The sequence below is a fragment of the Gorilla gorilla genome, chromosome 18 (assembly GCF_029281585.2).
Source record: "Gorilla gorilla gorilla isolate KB3781 chromosome 18, NHGRI_mGorGor1-v2.1_pri, whole genome shotgun sequence".
NCBI classification, from domain to species: Eukaryota; Metazoa; Chordata; class Mammalia; order Primates; family Hominidae; genus Gorilla; species Gorilla gorilla.
Genome location: NC_073242.2, coordinates 52364179 through 52381284, shown reverse-complemented (window position 1 = coordinate 52381284; position 17106 = coordinate 52364179).

Genomic DNA, 17106 nt, shown 5'->3' with positions numbered 1-17106 from the left:
ACGGAATGGAATGGAATGGAATGGAATGCAATGGAATGGAATGGAATGGAATGGAATGGAATGGAATGGAATGGACACCAGTAGAATGGAATGGAATGGAATGGAATGGAATGGAATGGAATGGAATCTACCCGAGTAGAACGGAATGGAACGGAATGGAATGGAATGGAATGGACAGGAGCAGAACGGAATGGAATGCAATGGAATGGAATGGAATGTACCCGAGCAGAACGGAATGGAATGAAATGGAAATGGAAAGGGAATGGAAATGGAACGGGAATGGAAATGGAACGGGAACGGAAATGGAACGGGAATGGAAATGGAACGGGAACGGAAACGGAACGAGAACGGAAATGGAACGGGAACGGAAACGGAACGGGAACGGAAATGGAACGGGAATGGTAACGGAACGGGAATGGAAATGGAACGGGAATGGAAATGGAACGGGAATGGAAATGGATCGGGAATGGAAATGGAACGGGAATGGTAATGGAACTGGAATGGAAATGGAACGGGAATGGAAAAGAAACGGGAATGGAAATGGAACGGGAATGGAAATGGAATGGGAATGGAAATGGAATGGAATGGAATGGAATGGAATGGAATGGAATGTACCGGAGTGGAGTGGAGTGGAGTGGAGTGGAGTAGAGTGCACTGGAACGGAATGGAATGGAATGGAATGGAATGGAATGGAACGGAACGGAATGTACCTGAGAAGCACGGAATGGAATGGAATGGAATGGAATGGAATGGAATGTACCGGAGTGGAGTGGAGTGGAATGGAGTGGAGTGGAGTGGAGTGGAGTGGAATGGAATGGAATGGAATGGAACGGAATGCAATGGAATGCAATGGAATGGAAAGGAATGGAATGGAATGGAATGGAATGGAATGGAATGGAATGGACACCAGTAGAATGGAATGGAATGGAATGGAATGGAATGGAATGGAATGGAATGGAATGGAATTCAATGGAATGGAATGGAATGGAATGGAATGGAATGGAATGGAATGGAATGGAATTCAATGGAATGGAATGGAATGGAATGGAATTCCATGGAATGGAATGGAATGGAATCGAATGGAATGGAATGGAATGGAATGGAATGGAATGGAATAGAATGGAATCAACCCGAGTAGAACGGAATGGAATGGAATGGAATGTAATGGAATGGAATGGAATGGAATGGAATGGAATGTACCAAAGTAGAACGGAATGGAATGGAATGGAATGGAATGGAATGGAATGGAATGGAATGGAATGGAATGCAATGTACCCGAGTAGAACGGAATGGAATGGAATGGAATGGAATGGAATGGAATGGAATGGAATGGAATGGAATGTAACCGAGTAGAACCGAATGGAATGTAATTGAATGGAATGTAACCGGGTTGAACAGAACGGAATGGAATGGAATGGAATGGAATGGTATGGAATGGAATGGAATGGAATTGAGTGCAATGCAATGCAATGGAATGCAATGGAATGGAAAGGAATGGAATGGAATGGAATGGAATCTACCCGAGTAGAACGGAATGGAATGGAATTGAATGGAATGTAACCGAGTAGAACGGAACGGAATGGAATGGAATGGAATGGAATGGAATGCAATGGAATGGAATGGAATGGAATGGAATGGAATGGAATGGAATGGAATGGATTGGAATGGAATGGAATGGAATGGAATGGAATGGACACCAGTAGAATGGAATGGAATGGAATGGAATGGAATGGAATGGAATGGAATGGAATGGAATGGAATCTACCCGAGTAGAACGGAATGGAACGGAATGGAATGGAATGGAATGTACAGGAGCAGAACGGAATGGAATGCAATGGAGTGGAATGGAATGTACCCGAGCAGAACGGAAAGGAATGAAATGGAAATGGAAAGGGAATGGAAATGGAACGGGAATGGAAATGGAACGGGAACGCAATTGAAACGGGAATGGAAATGGAACGGGAACGGAAACGGAACGAGAACGGAAATGGAACGGGAACGGAAACGGAACGGGAACGGAAATGGAACGGGAATGGTAACGGAACAGGAATGGAAATGGAACGGGAATGGAAAAGGAACGGGAATGGAAATGGATCGGGAATGGAAAAGGAACGGGAATGGTAATGGAACGGGAATGGAAATGGAACGGGAATGGAAAAGAAACGGGAATGGAAATGGAACGGGAATGGAAATGGAATGGGAATGGAAATGGAATGGAATGGAATGGAATGGAATGGAATGGAATGTACCGGAGTGGAGTGGAGTGGAGTGGAGTAGAGTGCACTGGAACGGAATGGAATGGAATGGAATGGAATGGAACGGAACGGAATGTACCTGAGAAGCACGGAATGGAATGGAATGGAATGGAATGGAATGGAATGGAATGTACCGGAGTGGAGTGGAGTGGAATGGAGTGGACTGGAGTGGTGTGGAGTGGAATGGAATGGAATGGAATGGAATGGAATGGAATGGAATTCCATGGAATGGAATGGAATGGAATGGAATTCCATGGAATGGAATGGAATGGAATGGAATTCCATGGAATGGAATGGATTGGAATGGAATGGAATGGAATGGAATGAAATGGAATGGAATGGAATAGAATGGAATCAACCTGAGTAGAACGGAATGGAATGGAATAGAATGGAATGGAATGGAATGGAATGGAATGGAATGGAATGGAATGGAATGGAATGTACCAAAGTAGAACGGAATGGAATGGAATGGAATGGAATGGAATGGAATGGAATGGAATGGAATGGAATGTACACGAGTAGAACGGAATGTAATGGAATGGAATGGATTGGAATGGAACGGAATGGAATGGAATGGAATGTAACCGAGTAGAACGGAATGGAATGGAATGGATTGGAATGGAATGGAATGGAATGGAATGGAATGTAACCGAGTAGAACGGAATGGAATGTAATTGAATGGAATGTAACCGAGTTGAACGGAACGGAATGGAATGGAATGGAATGGAATGGAATGGAATGGAATGGAATGGAATTGAGTGCAATGCAATGCAATGGAATGCAATGGAATGGAAAGGAATGGAATGGAATGGAATGGAATCTACCCGAGTAGAACGGAATGGAATGGAATTGAATGGAATGTAATCGAGTAGAACGGAACGGAATGGAATGGAATGGAATGGAATGCAATGGAATGGAATGGAATGGAATGGAATGGAATGGAATGGAATGGAATGGAATGGAATGGACACCAGTAGAATGGAATGGAATGGAATGGAATGGAATGGAATGGAATGGAATCTACCCGAGTAGAACGGAATGGAACGGAATGGAATGGAATGGAATGGACAGGAGCAGAACGGAATGGAATGCAATGGAATGGAATGGAATGTACCCGAGCAGAACGGAATGGAATGAAATGGAAATGGAAAGGGAATGGAAATGGAACGGGAATGGAAATGGAACGGGAACGGAAATGGAACGGGAATGGAAATGGAACGGGAACGGAAACGGAACGAGAACGGAAATGGAACGGGAACGGAAACGGAACGGGAACGGAAATGGAACGGGAATGGTAACGGAACGGGAATGGAAATGGAACGGGAATGGAAATGGAACGGGAATGGAAATGGATCGGGAATGGAAATGGAACGGGAATGGTAATGGAACTGGAATGGAAATGGAACGGGAATGGAAAAGAAACGGGAATGGAAATGGAACGGGAATGGAAATGGAATGGGAATGGAAATGGAATGGAATGGAATGGAATGGAATGGAATGGAATGTACCGGAGTGGAGTGGAGTGGAGTGGAGTGGAGTAGAGTGCACTGGAACGGAATGGAATGGAATGGAATGGAATGGAATGGAACGGAACGGAATGTACCTGAGAAGCACGGAATGGAATGGAATGGAATGGAATGGAATGGAATGTACCGGAGTGGAGTGGAGTGGAATGGAGTGGAGTGGAGTGGAGTGGAGTGGAATGGAATGGAATGGAATGGAACGGAATGCAATGGAATGCAATGGAATGGAAAGGAATGGAATGGAATGGAATGGAATGGAATGGAATGGAATGGACACCAGTAGAATGGAATGGAATGGAATGGAATGGAATGGAATGGAATGGAATGGAATTCAATGGAATGGAATGGAATGGAATGGAATGGAATGGAATGGAATGGAATTCAATGGAATGGAATGGAATGGAATGGAATTCCATGGAATGGAATGGAATGGAATCGAATGGAATGGAATGGAATGGAATGGAATGGAATGGAATAGAATGGAATCAACCCGAGTAGAACGGAATGGAATGGAATGGAATGAAATGGAATGGAATGGAATGGAATGGAATGGAATGTACCAAAGTAGAACGGAATGGAATGGAATGGAATGGAATGGAATGGAATGGAATGGAATGGAATGGAATGCAATGTACCCGAGTAGAACGGAATGGAATGGAATGGAATGGATTGGAATGGAATGGAATGGAATGGAATGGAATGTAACCGAGTAGAACCGAATGGAATGTAATTGAATGGAATGTAACCGGGTTGAACAGAACGGAATGGAATGGAATGGAATGGAAGGGTATGGAATGGAATGGAATGGAATTGAGTGCAATGCAATGCAATGGAATGCAATGGAATGGAAAGGAATGGAATGGAATGGAATGGAATCTACCCGAGTAGAACGGAATGGAATGGAATTGAATGGAATGTAACCGAGTAGAACGGAACGGAATGGAATGGAATGGAATGGAATGGAATGCAATGGAATTAAATGGAATGGAATGGAATGGAATGGAATGGAATGGAATGGACACCAGTAGAATGGAATGGAATGGAATGGAATGGAATGGAATGGAATGGAATGGAATGGAATGGAATGGAATGGAATGGAATGGAATGGAATGGAATCTACCCGAGTAGAACGGAATGGAACGGAATGGAATGGAATGGAATGTACAGGAGCAGAACGGAATGGAATGCAATGGAATGGAATGGAATGTACCCGAGCAGAACGGAAAGGAATGAAATGGAAATGGAAAGGGAATGGAAATGGAACGGGAATGGAAATGGAACGGGAACGCAATTGAAACGGGAATGGAAATGGAACGGGAACGGAAACGGAACGAGAACGGAAATGGAACGGGAACGGAAACGGAACGGGAACGGAAATGGAACGGGAATGGAAAAGAAACGGGAATGGAAATGGAACGGGAATGGAAATGGAATGGGAATGGAAATGGAATGGAATGGAATGGAATGGAATGGAATGGAATGTACCGGAGTGGAGTGGAGTGGAGTGGAGTAGAGTGCACTGGAACGGAATGGAATGGAATGGAATGGAATGGAACGGAACGGAATGTACCTGAGAAGCACGGAATGGAATGGAATGGAATGGAATGGAATGGAATGGAATGTACCGGAGTGGAGTGGAGTGGAATGGAGTGGACTGGAGTGGTGTGGAGTGGAATGGAATGGAATGGAATGGAATGGAATGGAATGGAATGGAATGGAATGGAATGCAATGGAATGCAATGGAATGGAAAGGAATGGAATGGAATGGAATGGAATGGAATGGAATGGAATGGAATGGAATGGAATGGACAACAGTAGAATGGAATGGAATGGAATGGAATGGAATGGAATGGAATGGAATGGAATGGAATGGAATTCAATGGAATGGAATGGAATGGAATGGAATTCTATGGAATGGAATGGAATGGAATGGAATTCAATGGAATGGAATGGAATGGAATGGAATTCTATGGAATGGAATGGAGTGGAATCGAATGGAATTGAATGGAATCGAATGGAATGGAATGGAATAGAATGGAATCAACCCGAGTAGAACGGAGCGGAACGCAACGGAACGGAACGGAACGAAACGGGACGGAACGGAACGGAATGGAATGGAATGGAACGGAATTCCATGGAATGGAATGGAATGGAATGGAATGGAATGGAATTCGATGGAATGGAATGGAATGGATTGGAATGGAATGGAATAGAATGGAATTAACCCGAGTAGAACGGAACGGAACACAACGAAACGGAACGGAACGCAACGGAACGGAACGGAATGGAACGGAACGGAACGGAATGGAATGGAACGGAATTCAATGGAATGGAATGGAATGGAATGGAATTCTATGGAATGGAATGGAATGGAATGGAATGGAATGGAATGGAATGGAATTCCATGGAATGGAATGGAATGGAATGGAATGGAATGGAATTGAATGGAATCGAATGGAATCAAATGGGATCGAATGGAATGGAATGGAATAGAATGGAATCAACCCGAGTAGAACGGAATGGAATGGAATGGAATGGAATGGGATGGAATGGAATGGAATGGAATGGAATGGAACGGAATTCAATGGAATGGAATGGAATGGAATGGAATGGAATGGAATGGAATGGAATGGAATTCAATGGAATGGAATGGAACGGAATGGAATTCAATGGAATGGAATGGAATGGAATGGAATGGAATGGAATGGAATGGAATGGAATGGAATGGAATTCCATGGAATGGAATGGAATGGAATGGAATTCCATGGAATGGAATGGAATGGAATGGAATTCAATGGAATGGAATGGAATGGAATCGAATGGAATGGAATGGAATGGAATGGAATGAAATGGAATGGAATGGAATAGAATGGAATCAACCTGAGTAGAACGGAATGGAATGGAATGGAATGGAATGGAATGGAATGGAATGGAATGGAATGGAATGGAATGTACCAAAGTAGAACGGAATGGAATGGAATGGAATGGAATGGAATGGAATGGAATGGAATGGAATGGAATGGAATGGAATGGAATGTACACGAGTAGAACGGAATGGAATGGAATGGAATGGATTGGAATGGAATGGAATGGAATGGAATGGAATGTAACCGAGTAGAACGGAATGGAATGTAATTGAATGGAATGTAACCGAGTTGAACGGAACGGAATGGAATGGAATGGAATGGAATGGAATGGAATGGAATGGAATTGAGTGCAATGCAATGCAATGGAATGCAATGGAATGGAAAGGAATGGAATGGAATGGAATGGAATCTACCCGAGTAGAACGGAATGGAATGGAATTGAATGGAATGTAATCGAGTAGAACGGAACGGAATGGAATGGAATGGAATGGAATGCAATGGAATGGAATGGAATGGAATGGAATGGAATGGAATGGAATGGACACCAGTAGAATGGAATGGAATGGAATGGAATGGAATGGAATGGAATGGAATGGAATCTACCCGAGTAGAACGGAATGGAACGGAATGGAATGGAATGGAATGGACAGGAGCAGAACGGAATGGAATGCAATGGAATGGAATGGAATGTACCCGAGCAGAACGGAATGGAATGAAATGGAAATGGAAAGGGAATGGAAATGGAACGGGAATGGAAATGGAACGGGAACGGAAATGGAACGGGAATGGAAATGGAACGGGAACGGAAACGGAACGAGAACGGAAATGGAACGGGAACGGAAACGGAACGGGAACGGAAATGGAACGGGAATGGTAACGGAACGAGAATGGAAATGGAACGGGAATGGAAATGGAACGGGAATGGAAATGGATCGGGAATGGAAATGGAACGGGAATGGTAATGGAACTGGAATGGAAATGGAACGGGAATGGAAAAGAAACGGGAATGGAAATGGAACGGGAATGGAAATGGAATGGGAATGGAAATGGAATGGAATGGAATGGAATGGAATGGAATGGAATGTACCGGAGTGGAGTGGAGTGGAGTGGAGTGGAGTAGAGTGCACTGGAACGGAATGGAATGGAATGGAATGGAATGGAATGGAATGGAACGGAACGGAATGTACCTGAGAAGCACGGAATGGAATGGAATGGAATGGAATGGAATGGAATGGAATGTACCGGAGTGGAGTGGAGTGGAATGGAGTGGAGTGGAGTGGAGTGGAGTGGAATGGAATGGAATGGAATGGAATGGAATGCAGTGGAATGCAATGGAATGGAAAGGAATGGAATGGAATGGAATGGAATGGAATGGAATGGAATGGATTGGACACCAGTAGAATGGAATGGAATGGAATGGAATGGAATGGAATGGAATGGAATGGAATGGAATGGAATTCAATGGAATGGAATGGAATGGAATGGAATTCTATGGAATGGAATGGAATGGAATTCAATGGAATGGAATGGAATGGAATGGAATGGAATGGAATTCTATGGAATGGAATGGAATGGATTGGAATGGAATGGAATGGAATGGAATGGAATGGAATGGAATGGAATGGACACCAGTAGAATGGAATGGAATGGAATGGAATGGAATGGAATGGAATGGAATTCAATGGAATGGAATGGAATGGAAAGGAATTCAATGGAATGGAATGGAATGGAATTCAATGGAATGGAATGGAATGGTATGGAATTCTATGGAATGGAATGGAGTGGAATCGAATGGAATCGAATGGAATCGAATGGAATGGAATGGAATAGAATGGAATCAACCCGAGTAGAACGGAACGGAACGCAACGGAACGGAACGGAACGGAACGGGACGGAACGGAACGGAATGGAATGGAATGGAACGGAATTCCATGGAATGGAATGGAATGGAATGGAATTCAATGGAATGGAATGGAATGGAATGGAATGGAATGGAATTCAATGGAATGGAATGGAATGGAATGGAATGGAATGGAATTCAATGGAATCGAATTCAATGGAATTCAATGGAATGGAATGCAATGGAATGGAATGGAATGGAATGGAATGGAATGGAATTCAATGGAATAGAATGGAATGGAATGGAATGGAAACGAATGGAATCGAATGGAATGGAATGGAATCGAATGGAATGGAATGGAATGGAATGGAATAGAATGGAATCAACCCGAGTAGAACGGAATGGAATGGAATGGAATGGAATGGAATGGAATGGAATGGAATGGAATGGAATGAAATGTTATGGAATGGAATGGAATGGAATTCAATGCAATTCAATTGAATGGAATGGAAGGGAATGGAATGGAGTGGAGTGGAGTGGAGTGGAGTGGAGTGGAGTGGAATGGAGTGGAATGGAATGGAATGGAATGGAATGGAATGGAATGGAATGGGATTCAATTTTATGGAATGGAAGGGAGTGGAATGGAGTGGAGTGGAGTGGAGTGGAGTGCAGTGGAGTGGAATGGAATGGAGTGGAATGGAATGGAATGGAATGGAATGGAATGGAATGGAATGGAATTCAATGGAGTGGAATGGAATGGAATGGAATGGAATGGAATGGAATGGAATTCAATGCAATGGAATGGAATGGAATCGAATGGAGTCAAATGGAATGGAATGGAATAGAATGGAATCAACCCGAGTAGAACGGAATGGAACGCAACGGAACGGAACGCAACGGAACGGAACGGAATGGAATGTAATGGAATGGAATGGAATGGAATGGAATGGAGCGGAATGGAATGCAATGGAATGGAATGGAATGGAATGGAATGGAATGGAATGGAATGGAGTCGAATGGAATCGAATGGAATGGAATGGAATAGAATGGAATCAACCCGAGTAGAACGGTACGGAACGGAACGGAACGGAACGGAATGGAATGATCAACCCGTGTAGAATGGAATGGAATGGAATTGAATAGAATGGAATCAACCCTAGTTGAACGGAACGGAACGCAACGGAACGGAACAGAACGGAACGGAATGGAATGGAATGGAAAGGAACGGAATTCAATGGAATGGAATGGATTGGAATGGAATTCTATGGAATGGAATGGAATTCAATGGAATGGAATGGAATGGAATGGAATGGAATGGAATGGAATGGAATGGAATGGAATGGAATTCCATGGAATGGAATGGAATGGAATGGAATGGAATTCAATGGAATGGAATGGAATGGAATGGAATGGAATGGAATGGAATGGAATCGAATGGAATCGAATGGAATCGAATGGAATCGAATGGAATCGAATGGAATGGAATGGAATAGAATGCAATCAACCCGAGTAGAATGGAATGGAATGGAATGGAATGGGATGGAATGGAATAGAATGGAATGGAATGGAATGGAATGGAATTCAAATGGAATGGAATGGAATGGAATTCTATGGAATGGAATGGAGTGGAATCGAATGGAATCGAATGGAATCGAATGGAATCGAATGGGATCGAATGGAATGGAATGGAATAGAATGGAATCAACCCGAGTAGAACGGAGCGGAACGCAACGGAACGGAACGGAACGGAACGGAACGGAAAGGATTGGAATGGAATGGAATGGAACGGAATTCAAAGGAATGGAATGGAACAGAATGGAATTCAATGGAAAGGAATGGAATGGAATGGAATGGAATTCAATGGAATGGAATGGAATGGAATGGAATGGAATGGAACGGAATTCTATGGAAAGGAATGGAATGGAATTCAATGGAATGGAATGGAATGGAATGGAACGGAATTCAATGGAATGGAATGGAATGGAATGGAATTCAATGGAATGGAATGGAATGGAATGGAATGGAATGGAATGGGATGGAATGGAATGGAATGGAATGGAATGGAATGGAATTCAAAGGAATGCAATGGAATGGAATGGAATGGAATGGAATTCAATGGAATGGAATGGAGTGGAATCGAATGGAATCGAATGGAATCGAATGAGATCGAATGGAATGGAATGGCATAGAATGGAATCAACCCGAGTAGAACGGAATGGAATGGAATGGAATGGAATGGAATGGAATTCAATGGAATGGAATGGAATGGAATGGAATGGAATGGAATGGAATGGAATGGAATCAACCCGAGTAGAACGGAACGGCACGCAACGGAACGGAACGGAACGGAACGGGACGGAACGGAACGGAATGGAATATAATGCAACGGAATTCAATGGAATGGAATGGAATGGAATGGAATTCAATGGAATCGAATGGAATCGAATGGAATCGATTGGAATCGAATGGAATCGAATAGAATGGAATGGAATAGAATTTAATCAACCCGAGTAGAGAGGAACGGAACGCAACGGAACGGAACGGAACGGAACGGGACGGAACGGAACGGAATGGAATGGAATGGAACGGAATTCAATTGAATGGAATGGAATGGAATGGAATTCAATGGAATGGAATGGAATGGAATGGAATGGAATTCAATGGAATGGAATGGAATGGAATGGAATGGAATGGAATGGAATGGAATGGAATGGAATGGAATTCAATGGAATGGAATGGAGTGGAATGGAATGGAATCGAATGGAATTGAATGGAATCGAATGGAATCAAATGGGATCGAATGGAATGGAATGGAATAGAATGGAATCAACCCGAGTAGAACGGAATGGAATGGAATGGAATGGAATGGAATGGAATGGAATGGAATGGAATGGAATGGAATTCAATGGAATGGAATGGAATGGAATGGAATGGAATGGAATGGAATGGAATGGAATGGAATGGAATTCAATGGATTGGAATGGAACGGAATGGAATTCAATGGAATGGAATGGAATGGAATGGAATGGAATTCAATGGAATGGAATGGAATGGAATGGAATGGAATGGAATGGAATGGAATGGAATGGAATGGAATGGAATTCCATGGAATGGAATGGAATGGAATGGAATTCCATGGAATGGAATGGAATGGAATCGATTGGAATGGAATGGAATGGAATGGAATGGAATGGAATGGAATAGAATGGAATCAACCCGAGTAGAACGGAATGGAATGGAATGGAATGTAATGGAATGGAATGGAATGGAATGGAATGGAATGGAATGTACCAAAGTAGAACGGAATGGAATGGAATGGAATGGAATGGAATGGAATGGAATGGAATGGAATGGAATGGAATGTACCCGAGTAGAACGGAATTTAATGGAATGGAATGGATTGGAATGGAATGGAATGGAATGGAATGGAATGTAACCGAGTAGAACGGAATGGAATGTAATTGAATGGAATGTAACCGAGTTGAACGGAACGGAATGGAATGGAATGGAATGGAATGGAATGGAATGGAATTGAGTGCAATGCAATGCAATGGAATGCAATGGAATGGAAAGGAATGGAATGGAATGGAATGGAATGGAATCTACCCGAGTAGAACGGAATGGAATGGAACTGAATGGAATGTAACCGAGTAGAACGGAACGGAATGGAATGGAATGGAATGGAATGGAATGCAATGGAATGGAATGGAATGGAATGGAATGGAATGGAATGGAATGGAATGGACACCAGTAGAATGGAATGGACTGGAATGGAATGGAATGGAATGGAATGGACAGGAGCAGAACGGAATGGAATGCAATGGAATGGAATGGAATGTACCGGAGCAGAACGGAATGGAATGAAATGGAAATGGAAAGGGAATGGAAATAGAACGGGAATGGAAATGGAACGGGAACGGAAATGGAACGGGAATGGAAATGGAACGGGAACGGAAATGGAACGGGAATGGAAATGGAACGGGAACGGAAACGGAACGAGAACGGAAATGGAGTGGGAACGGAAACGGAACGGGAACGGAAATGGAACGGGAATGGTAACGGAACGGGAATGGAAATGGAACGGGAATGGAAAAGGAACGGGAATGGAAATGGATCGGGAATGGAAATGGAACGGGAATGGTAATGGAACTGGAATGGAAATGGAACGGGAATGGAAAAGAAACGGGAATGGAAATGGAACGGGAATGGAAAAGGAATGGGAATGGAAATGGAATGGAATGGAATGGAATGGAATGGAATGGAATGTACCGGAGTGGAGTTGAGTGGAGTGGAGTGGAGTAGAGTGCACTGGAACGGAATGGAATGGAATGGAATGGAATGGAACGGAACGGAATGTACCCGAGAAGCACGGAATGGAATGGAATGGAATGGAATGGAATGGAATGGAATGGAATGGAATGTACCGGAGTGGAGTGGAGTGGAATGGAGTGGAGTGGAGTGGAGTGGAGTGGAATGGAATGGAATGGAATGCAATGGAATGCAATGGAATGGAAAGGAATGGAATGGAATGGAATGGAATGGAATGGAATGGAATGGACACCAGTAGAATGGAATGGAATGGAATGGAATGGAATGGAATGGAATGGAATGGAATGGAATTCAATGGAATGGAATGGAATGGAATGGAATTCTATGGAATGGAATGGAATGGAATTCAATGGAATGGAATGGAATGGAATGGAATTCTATGGAATGGAATGGAGTGGAATCGAATGGAATCGAATGGAATCGAATGGAATCGAATGGAATAGAATGGAATCAACCCGAGTAGAACGGAACGGAACGCAACGGAACGGAACGGAACGGAACGGGATGGAAAGGAACGGAATGGAATGGAATGGAACGGAATTCCATGGAATGGAATGGAATGGAATTCCATGGAATGGAATGGAATGGAATGGAATGGAATGGAATGGAATGGAATTCAATGGAATGGAATGGAATGGATTGGAATGGAATGGAATAGAATGGAATCAACCCGAGTAGAACGGAACGGAACACAACGGAACGGAACGGAACGCAACGGAACGGAACGGAATGGAACGGAACGGAATGGAATGGAATGGAACGGAATTCAATGGAATGGAATGGAATGGAATGGAATTCTATGGAATGGAATGGAATGGAATGGAATGGAATGGAATGGAAATCAATGAAATGGAATGGAATGGAATGGAATGGAATGGAATTCTATGGAATGGAATGGAATGGAACGGAATGGAATGGAATTCTATGGAATGGAATGGAATGGAATGGAATGGAATGGAATGGAACGGAATTCGATGGAATGGAATGGAATGGAATGGAATGGAATGGAATGGAATTCAATGGAATGGAAAGGAATGGAATGGAATGGAATGGAATTCAATGGAATGGAATGGAATGGAATGGAACGGAATGGAATTCAATGGAATGGAATGGAATGGCAACGAATGGAATCGAATGCAATCGAATGGAATCGATTGGAATTGAATGGAATCGAATGGAATGGAATGGAATAGAATGGAATCAACCTGAGTAGAACGGAACGGCACGCAACGGAACGGAACGGAACGGAACGGGACGGAACGGAAGGGAATGGAATGGAATGGAACGGAATTCAATGGAATGGAATGGAATGGAATGGAATGGAATGGAATGGAATGGAATGGAATGGAATGGAATAGAATGGAATCAACCCGAGTAGAACGGAACGGAACGCAACGGAACGGAACGGAACGCAACGGAACGGAACGGAACGGAACGGAAAGGAACGGAATGGAATGGAATGGAAAGGAACGGAATTCAATGGAATGGAATGGAATGGAATGGAATTCTATGGAATGGAATGGAATTCAATGGAATGGAATGGAATGGAATGGAATGGAATGGAATGGAATTCAATGGAATGGAATGGAATGGAATGGAATGGAATGGAATTCTATGGAATGGAATGGAATGGAATGGAATGGAATGGAATGGAATGGAATGGAATTGAACGGAATTCTATGGAATGGAATGGAATGGAATTCAATGGAATGGAATGGAATGGAATTCAATGGAATGGAATGGAATGGAATGGAATGGAATTCAAAGGAACGGAAAGGAATGGAATGGAATGGAATGGAATTCAATGGAATGGAATGGAATGGAATGGAACGGAATGGAATTCAATGGAATGGAATGGAATGGAATGGAATGGATTGGAATGGAATGGAATGGAATGGAATGGAATTCAATGGAATGGAATGGAATGGAATGGAATGGCAACGAATGGAATCGAATGCAATCGAATGGAATCGATTGGAATCGAATGGAATCGAATGGAATGGAATGGAATAGAATGGAATCAACCTCAGTAGAACGGAACGGCACGCAACGGAACGGAACGGAACGGAACGGGACGGAACGGAAGGGAATGGAATGGAATGGAACGGAATTCAATGGAATGGAATGGAATGGAATGGAATGGAATGGAATGGAATGGAATGGAATGGAATCGAATGGAATGGAATGGAATGGAATCGATTGGAATGGAATGGAATGGAATGGAATGGAATGGAATGGAATGGAATGGAATAGAATGGAATCAACCCGAGTAGAACGGAATGGAATGGAATGGAATGTAATGGAATGGAATGGAATGGAATGGAATGGAATGGAATTCAATGGAATGGAATGGAATGGAATGGAATGGAATTCAATGGAATGGAATGGAATGGAATGGAATGGAAAGGAATGGAATGGAATGGAATGGAATTCAATTCAATAGAATGGAATGGAATGGAATGGAATCGAAAGGAATCGAATGGAATCGAATGGAATGGAATGGAATAGAATGGAATCAACCCGAGTAGAACGGAATGGAATGGAAAGGAATGGAATGGAATGGAATTCAATGGAATTCAATGGAATTCAATGGAATGGAAAGGAATGGAAAAGAGTGGAGTGGAGTGGACTGGAGTGGAGTGGAGTGGAGTGGAGTGGAATGGAATGGAGTGGAATGGAATGGAATGGAATGGAATGGAATGGAATGGAATGGAATGGAATGGAATTCTATGTAATGGAATGGAATGGAATGGAATGGAATGGAATGGAATTCTATGGAATGGAATTCAATGGAATTCAATGGAATGGAATGGAATGGAATGGAATGGAATGGAATTCAATAGAATGGAATGGAATGGAATGGAATGGAATTCAATGGAATGGAATTCAATGGAATTCAATGGAATGGAATGGAATGGAATGGAATTCAATGGAATGGAATGGAATGGAATTCAATGGAATGCAATGGAATGGAATCGAATGGAATCGAATGGAATCGAATGGAATCGAATGGAATCGAATGGAATGGAATGGAATAGAATGGAATCAACCGAGTAGAACGGAACGGAACGCAACGGAATGGAACGGAAAGGAACGGAATGGAATGGAATGGAAAGGAATTCAATGGAATGGAATGGAATGGAATGGAATTCAATGGAATGGAATTGAATTCAATGGAATGGAATAGAATGGAATTCCATGGAATGGAACGGAATGGAATCGAATGGAGTCGAATGGAATCGAATGGAATCGATTGGAATCGAATGGAATGGAATGGAATAGAATGGAATCAACCCGAGTAGAACGGAATGGAATGGAATGGAATGGAATGGAATGGAATGGAATGGAAAGGAATTCAATGGAATGGAATGGAATGGAATGGAATGGAATGGAATTCAATGGAATGGAATGGAATGGAATGGAATTCAATGGAATGGAATGGAGTGGAATGGAATGGAATTCAATGGAAAGGAATGGAATGGAATGGAATGGAATGGAATGGAATGGAATGGAATGGAATTCAATGGAATGGAATGGAATGGAATGGAATGGAATGGAATGGAATGGAATGGAATTCAATGGAATGGAATGGAATGGAATCGAATGGAATCGAATGGAATGGAATGGAATGGAATGGAATGGAATGGAATGGAATGGAATGGAATGGAATGGAATTCAGTGGAATGGAATGGAATGGAATGGAATGGAATGGAATGGACACCAGTAGAATGGAATGGAATGGAATGGAATGGAATGGAATCTACCCGAGTAGAACGGAATGGAACGGAATGGAATGGAATGGAATGGACAGGAGCAGAACGGAATGGAATGCAATGGAATGGAATGGAATGTACCCGAGCAGAACGGAATGGAATGAAATGGAAATGGAAAGGGAATGGAAATTGAACGGGAATGGAAATGGAACGGGAACGGAAATGGAACGGGAATGGAAATGGAACGGGAACGGAAACGGAACGAGAACGGAAATGGAACGGGAACGGAAACGGAACGGGAACGGAAATGGAACGGGAATGGTAACGGAACGGGAATGGAAATGGAACGGGAATGGAAATGGAACGGGAATGGAAATGGATCGGGAATGGAAATGGAACGGGAATGGTAATGGAACTGGAATGGAAATGGAACGGGAATGGAAAAGAAACGGGAATGGAAATGGAACGGGAATGGAAATGGAATGGGAATGGAAATGGAATGGAATGGAATGGAATGGAATGGAATGGAATGTACCGGAGTGGAGTGGAGTGGAGTGGAGTGGAGTAGAGTGCACTGGA